Source organism: Tachyglossus aculeatus, unplaced genomic scaffold, assembly GCF_015852505.1.
Source record: "Tachyglossus aculeatus isolate mTacAcu1 unplaced genomic scaffold, mTacAcu1.pri scaffold_123_arrow_ctg1, whole genome shotgun sequence".
NCBI classification, from domain to species: Eukaryota; Metazoa; Chordata; class Mammalia; order Monotremata; family Tachyglossidae; genus Tachyglossus; species Tachyglossus aculeatus.
Genome location: NW_024044852.1, coordinates 193643 through 201028, shown reverse-complemented (window position 1 = coordinate 201028; position 7386 = coordinate 193643). Strand labels below are relative to the sequence as shown.

Genomic DNA, 7386 nt, shown 5'->3' with positions numbered 1-7386 from the left:
TTTGTCTCTCCCGCTTGACTGTAAACTCCTCGTGGGCAGGGAAGGTGTGTTCCAGCTCTGTTGTATTGAGCTCTCCTAAGTGCTTAGTACAGTGCTCTACACACAGTAAGCACTCAATAAATACCATTGATTGATCGACTGACAGGGTGCCTACTCAGCACAAAGGACTGTACCAAATTGCTTGGGAAAGTACAGTAGAATTAGTGGGCATGACCCCTGCCTTCAAATAGCTCACAATCTAGACCACTAGATCACTAGACCATGCTACTTCTCTTGGGAGAATAGAACAGAAGTAAAGACAGCATGGCCTTGTGGAGAGAGCATGGGCTTAGGAGTTAAATGACGTGAGATCTAATTCCAGCTCCACCGCTTGTCTGCTGTGTGGCCTTGGGCAGGTCTTTGTACCTCAGTTCCCTCATTTGTAAAATGGGGATTAAGACCGTCCAACCTAGTAACTTTTATCAAGCCCAGTGCTTAGTACAGTGCCTGGCAAATAGTAAGGGCTTAACAAATACCATTTAAAAGACATGATCCCTGTCCTCGAGGACTTCAAAAGCTCCTAGAGAGGAGCAGAAACTAATTAGCATAGATATGAGTGTAGATTCAAATGAAAAGAATGAAACTGAGCAGTTGAATGAGTAATTACCTATTTACATCAACAGATGTACACAGAAAAGCTAAGGTGGCTGACAGGATGGTCGACACAGAAAGGTGAGGATTAATCAGGAAATGCATCTTGTAGGCAGTGCCATTTTCAAGGGGCTTTGAAGGAGGGGGCATGGTTTGCTGGATATTTTTAATGATATTTGTTAAGTGCTTACTATGCATCAAAACATTGTTCAAAGCACTGGGCTAGGTACACGTTCATTAGGTCAGACACAGTCCCTGTCCCACATGGGGCTCACAATCTAAGTAGGAGAGAGAAGAGGTATTGAATCCCCATTTAATCCCCATTTTACAGTTGAGTAAACTGAGGCACAGAGAAGTTAAGTGACTTGCCCAAGGTCACACAGCAAGCAATTCTCAGAGCTGGGATTAGGGCCCAGGTCCTTTGACTCCCAGCCCTGCTCTCCTTCCACTAGGCAATGCTACGTCCCAGCATGGCCTTTTGCCAATATTCTGGGGAGAGATTTAATAATAATAATAATGATAATAATAATGATAATTATGGTATTTGTCAAGTGCTTACTATGTGCCAGGAACTGATTTAAGTGCCGGGGTGGATACAAGCAAATCAGGTTGGACACATTCCCTGTCCCACATGGGGCTCACAGTCTCAATCCCCATTTTACAGATGAGGTAACTGAAGCACAGAGAAGTGAAGTGACTTGCCCAAGTTCACACAGCAGACAAGAGGTGGAGCCGGGATTAGAACTCATGACTTTCTGACTCTCAGGTCCACGCTCTATCCACTACGTCATGCCGACTTGTACTTCCCAAACACTTAGTACAGTGCTCTGCACACAGTAAGCGCTCAATAAATACAAGTGAATGAATGCCGCTTCCCCATGGAGAGAAAAAGCGGAAGCTATGGACTTCATGTGTTTAGTACAGTACTCTGCACACAGTAAGTGCTCAACGAATGTGAATGATTGATTGATTGAAAAAGTTTTAGAAAGTTTTTGTTTAGGCTAGACTGCCCAAGACAATAATAGTTAGTGGACGTGGTCCCAGGAAATCAGTGGGGGTCTGGGAATCAGAAGACCTGGGTTTCAGTCCCACCTCTGCCACTGGCCTGCTGTGTCAGCCTGAGCAAGTCATTTGACCTCTCTGTAAAATAGGGGTAAGATCCCTGTTCTCCCCATCTCTTGAACTGTGAGTTCTGTATGGAACAGGGACAGTGTCCGGTCTAATTCTCTTGTATCTGTCTGTCGATCATATTTATTGAGCACTTACTCTGTGCAGAGCGCTGTACACAGCATTTGGGAGAGTACAACAGAATTTGAGACAAGATCCCTGCCCCTGAGGAACTTACAATCTAGCTGGGGAGACAGACACAAAAGTAAATTATCAGAAAAATGGCATGTGGTCGACTGAGGTCCGGCTAACGTTGGTTAGTAAGGACCCAATAACTTGAACCTCAGGTGAATCCACCACATTCTTCAGCCTTCCAGGTTCTACAAAGGAGGAATCTCGCTTTCTGGAAGAAGACATTTTTCCTACTGACGAGTTTTCTCAGGCCCTGCTTCATGTCCTTGTTCCTCAGGCTATAGATGAAGGGGTTCAGCATGGGGGTGACCACCGCATACGCCACAGATGCTATTGAGCCCTGCCAGGATGTGTAGGTAGGTGTGGGGTTGGAGTAGACCATGAGGCCGGTGCCATAGAATAAGGAGATCACAGATAGGTGAGACCCACAGGTGGAGAAAGCTTTGTTCCTTCCCCCAGCAGATGGGAGTCTCAGAATGGTGGAGACGATGCGAGCGTAAGAGAACAGGAGGCCAGTGAGGGGAACTACACCCAGCACCACTAGCACTGTAAACAACAATGCAACAATGATGAGGGTGTCAGTGCAGGAAAGCCTTAGGACCTGGTAAAGTTCACAGAAGAAGTGAAGGATTTCATGATTGGAACAGAAGGATAATCGAAGTGCCATTAAAGTATGTGACAGGGCATGGAGAGAATTGACTATCCAGGATCCAGCAATCACCAGGGCGCAGAACCGTGGGCTCATTATGGTGGTGTAGTGGAGGGGGTGGCATATGGCCACGTAGCGGCCATCCCGGTGAGGAGAAAGTGGTCCAGACTTATGAACAGAGTGAAGAAATACATTTCACCAGGCAGCCAGCGTAGGTTATGGATTTGCTGTGGGTCTGGTTGTTGACCAGCATCTTGGGGACCGTGGTGGATAGGGAGCAGACATCAGCCAGGGAAAGGTTGGTGAGGAAGAAGTACATGGGGGTGTGCAGGTGGTGGTCGGAGCCGATGGCCAGGATGATGAGTAGGTTCCCCAGGACCCCGAGCAGGTACATCCAGAGGAACAGCACAAAGAGGAGTTGCCACTGTTCTGCCCCATCAGACAGTCCCAGGAGGAGGAAGTCCGAGATGCTGCTTTGGTTTCCCCTCTCCATGAAGCTGAATGACCTGATGGGAGAGACACACCAGGAGAGAATGGAAGGGCATAAAAACAAAAACAATGCTGAACGCTTACTGTGTGCAGAGCACTGTACTAAGTGCTTGGGTAGTACAAGTTGGCAACATATAGAGACGGTCCCTACCCAACAGCGGGCTCACAGTCTAGAAGGGGGAGACAGACAACAAAACAAAACATATTAACAAAATAAAATAAATAGAATAGTAAATATGTACTTGATGGTAAGGAGTTTCTGCTTGATTGCACCCTGCTCTCAAGGAGCTTATAGCCTAATGGGGGGATTGACAAACACAAGTCATTCACTCATGATTACAAAATTACAATGGCAAAATTAGCAAAATTAGCAGAATTAAGGAAAGATAAATAAGGATAGAGTAATGTGTAAGTTCATCTGAGGTGAATATATATATATATATATAATTACTAACATATATGAGCTTAAGGGCTAAGGGCCTTTTTTGGGATGGGTGGCCTGGGAAAGTTGAGCTTAAGCAGGGAGAAGGTGGAATTTCAGGAGAACTTCAAAGAAATGAGCCCAACCCAGGATGTCAGAGAGGATGGATAGTAGGAACAGTAGATTGAAGTAAGTGACTAAATGCAAGCCCAATGGACAAATTCAATTTACAGTTGAATGGCTGGGGTTGTGCCCGATACAAAGTGAAGGGAGTCCTTCTCACTGCTAACTCTGCCCATTCTACCTGCTTTACAAATAATAATACGATAATGATAATGATAATAATAATAGTATGTATTAAGTGCTTGATATGTGCTGAAGTAGATACAAGTTAATCGAGTGATTCTCCTAAGAGTCAAGCAGAACCATGATGTAATTACTCCTTCATCCCATTCTTCTGCCACGTCTCCCTCAGCAGATCCTCTGGCCCCATGGAGAGGGGAAACCAAACCAGCGTCTCGGAATTCTTCCTCCTGGGACTGTCCGAGCGGGCAGAGCAGCAGCAGCCTCTCTTCATGCTGTTCCTCTGGATGTACCTGCTTGGGGTCCTGGGGAGCCTGCTCATTGTCCTGGCCATCGGCTCCAGCCCACACCTGCACACCCCCATGTACTTCTTCCTCACCAACCTCTCCCTGGCCGACATCTGCTTCCTGTCCACCACTGTCCCCAAGATGCTGGTCAACATTCAGACGCACAACAAATCCATATCTTATGCTCACTGCCTGGTGCAAATGTATTTCTTTATCCTGTTAGTAAGCCTGGACCACTTTCTCCTCACTGGGATGGCATATGACCGCTATGTGGCCATATGCTAACCCCTCCACTACACCACCATCATGAGCCCACGGCTCTGTGCCCTGATAGTTGCTGGGTCCTGGATCATCAGTTCCCTCCATGCCCTTACACACATTCTATTGGTGGTTCGCTTATCCTTCTGTTGCAATCATGAAATCCTTCACTTCTTCTGTGACCTTTACCAGGTCCTAAAGCTTTCTTGTTCCAGCATCCTCATCAATGAAGTGGTGGTGTTCGTCATTGCAGTGGTGCTAGCTGTAGTTCCCCTCACTGGCCTCCTCTTCTCTTACACGCGCATCATCTCCACCATATCGAGAATCCCATCTGCCAGTGGAAAATGTAAAGCTTTCAGCACCTGTGGCTCTCACCTGTCCGTGGTCTCTCTGTTCTACGGCACTGCCCTTGGGGTCTACTTCAGCCCCCCGTCTCCCCAAACAGCCAGAAAGGGCTCGATAGCATCTGTGATGTATACTGTGGTCACCCCCATGCTGAACCCTTTCATCTACAGCCTGAGGAACAAGGACATGAAACAGGCCCTGAGAAATGTGTTCTGCAGGAAAATTGTCTTCTCCCAGATGCTGTGATTCCTACTCTTTGATACCCGGATGGCAGTAAGGATGTGGTAAATTCACATGGGTCTCTGGGTCATTTCTGGGCAAGATCAATTAGACCTCAATGGATCACATTCCATTTCCTCAATTTCAATTTCCAGTAAAGAGGTCTTACTAACATTTATCATCCTGGCCATACTAGATCCAGTGAAGACCCTCTAAGGCCCTTTGAAGTCCTTTTTTCATGCTTTTCTCACTCCAGCCTGCCTAGTCATGTCCCCCTCATCCTTCAAATACCTCCTAAAAGAACACATGATGACGATGATGATGGTGATGATGGAATTTATTTAGTGTTTACTACATGCCCCACATTGTATGAAGCACTGGGGTAGGTCCAAGATAATCAATTTGGACAAAGTCCCTGGATCACTCTGGGCTCCCAGTCTAAGACAGAGGGAAATCAGGTAGTTTATCCCCATCTTACAGATGAGGAAACTGAGGCACACAAAGGTTAAGTGCACTTGCTCAAGGTCACAAAACAGGCAAGTGGCAAAGTTGAGACTAGAACCTGGTCTACTGACTCCCAGATGCATGCTCTTTCCACTAAGCCATGCTACCTCCTCTGAGAAGCATTCCCTGATTCATGCCCCACTTTCTTGGTCAAGTTTCTCCTTCAGCCACCTTAGGATTCTTTGATTTATTTGCTATTTATTTATTTCCTTTTTACGGTATTTGTTAAGCACTTTCTATGAGTCTCGCACTGTTCTGAGGGCTGGGGTAGATACAAGTTAATAAGGTCGGACACAGTCCTTGTCCCTCATGGGAGTCACTGTCTAAGTAGGAGGGAGAACAGCTATTGAATCCCTATTTTGCAGTTGTGGAAACTGAGGCACAGAGTAGTTAAGTGACTGCCCTAAGGTCATGCAGCAGGCAAGTGGCATATTTGGGATTAGAATCCAGGTCCTCCAGCTCCCAGGCCCATGTTTTATCTGCTAGGCCATGCTGCTTCCCATTCATTTGTTGGAGTCTTCACTTTTATTTTCATTACTTGTACTTATGTTTTTACTATTTAACCTATTATATATGAGGTGATTTCTGGTCCTCTCTGCCCCACCTAAGATTTTGAATGCCTCAAAGGATGAGGTTGCCTTTTGCCTCTTTCGTATGTTTCCCAGGCACTGAGCACAGTGATCTGCCCACAGTAGCTGACTAATTACTGCTGTTGATTATGAGGTAGATGCTGGAACTCTCAAGGGTTTCAAAATCCAACCCAGTTGGGCACTGTACTCTAGAGCTGGAACCAGCCCAAACCAGGAGGCCTTCCACTGGGAAAAATATGAGCCTGCTGGACCTAACCTGCCACAGCTGGCTATCCTTAGACTCCCCACTAAACCCTAGAGACTCTGGCACTGCTCTGAGGCTCTCTTGTAAGAGCTAAACCTCTTGTGGTCCATCCTCCTGAGTTTACAATCTCAGGTGTAAGCTCCCTCTAGACTGTAAGCTCCCTTTAGCCTGTAAGCTCGTTTTAGGTAGGTAATGTGTCTGTTTCTGTTATATTGACCGTGAGCTCATTGGTGGGTAGGGACCGTCTCTATATGTTGCCGACTTGTACTTCCCAAGCGCTTAGTACAGTGCTCTGCACACAGTAAGCTCTCTGGCACTGCTCTGAGGCTCTCTTGTAAGAGCTAAACCTCTTGTGGTCCATCCTCCTGAGTTTACAATCTCAGGTGTAAGCTCCCTCTAGACTGTAAGCTCCCTTTAGCCTGTAAGCTCGTTTTAGGTAGGTAATGTGTCTGTTTCTGTTATATTGACCGTGAGCTCAGTGGTGGGTAGAGACCGTCTCTATATGTTGCCGACTTGTACTTCCCAAGCGCTTAGTACAGTGGTCTGCTCATTCAAGCTCTCATCCTATCCCGTCTGGACTACTGCATCAGCCTTCTCTCTGATCTCCCATCCTCGTGTCTCTCTCCACTTCAATCCACACTTCATGCTGCTGCCCGGATTATCTTTGTCCAGAAACACTCTGGGCATATTACTCCCCTCCTCAAAAATCTCCAGTGGCTACCAATCAATCTGCGCATCAGGCAGAAACTCCTCACCCTGGGCTTCAAGGCTCTCCATCACCTCGCCCCCTCCTACCTCAGCTCCCTTCTCTCCTTCTACAGCCCAGCCCGCACCCTCCGCTCCTCTGCCACTAATCTCCTCACCGTACCTCGTTCTCACCTGTCCCGCCATCGACCCCCGGCCCACGTCATCCCCCGGGCCTGGAATGCCCTCCCTCTGCCCATCCGCCAAGCTAGCTCTCTTCCTCCCTTCAAGGCCCTGCTGAGAGCTCACCTCCTCCAGGAGGCCTTCCCAGACTGAGCCCCTTCCTTCCTCTTCCCCTCGTCCCCCTCTCCATCCCCCCCATCTTACCTCCTTCCCTTCCCCACAGCACCTGTATAATCTTCTATATATATGTATGTATATACATATGTATATATGTATATATG

The 7386-nt window shown here is 47.2% G+C and overlaps 1 pseudogene; it reads left to right on the top strand.

Annotated features, from left to right (window-relative positions):
• The first annotated feature begins 3979 nt into the window (after window positions 1-3979).
• LOC119922740 lies at window positions 3980-4927 on the top strand (annotated as a pseudogene).
• Window positions 4928-7386: the final 2459 nt, after the last annotated feature.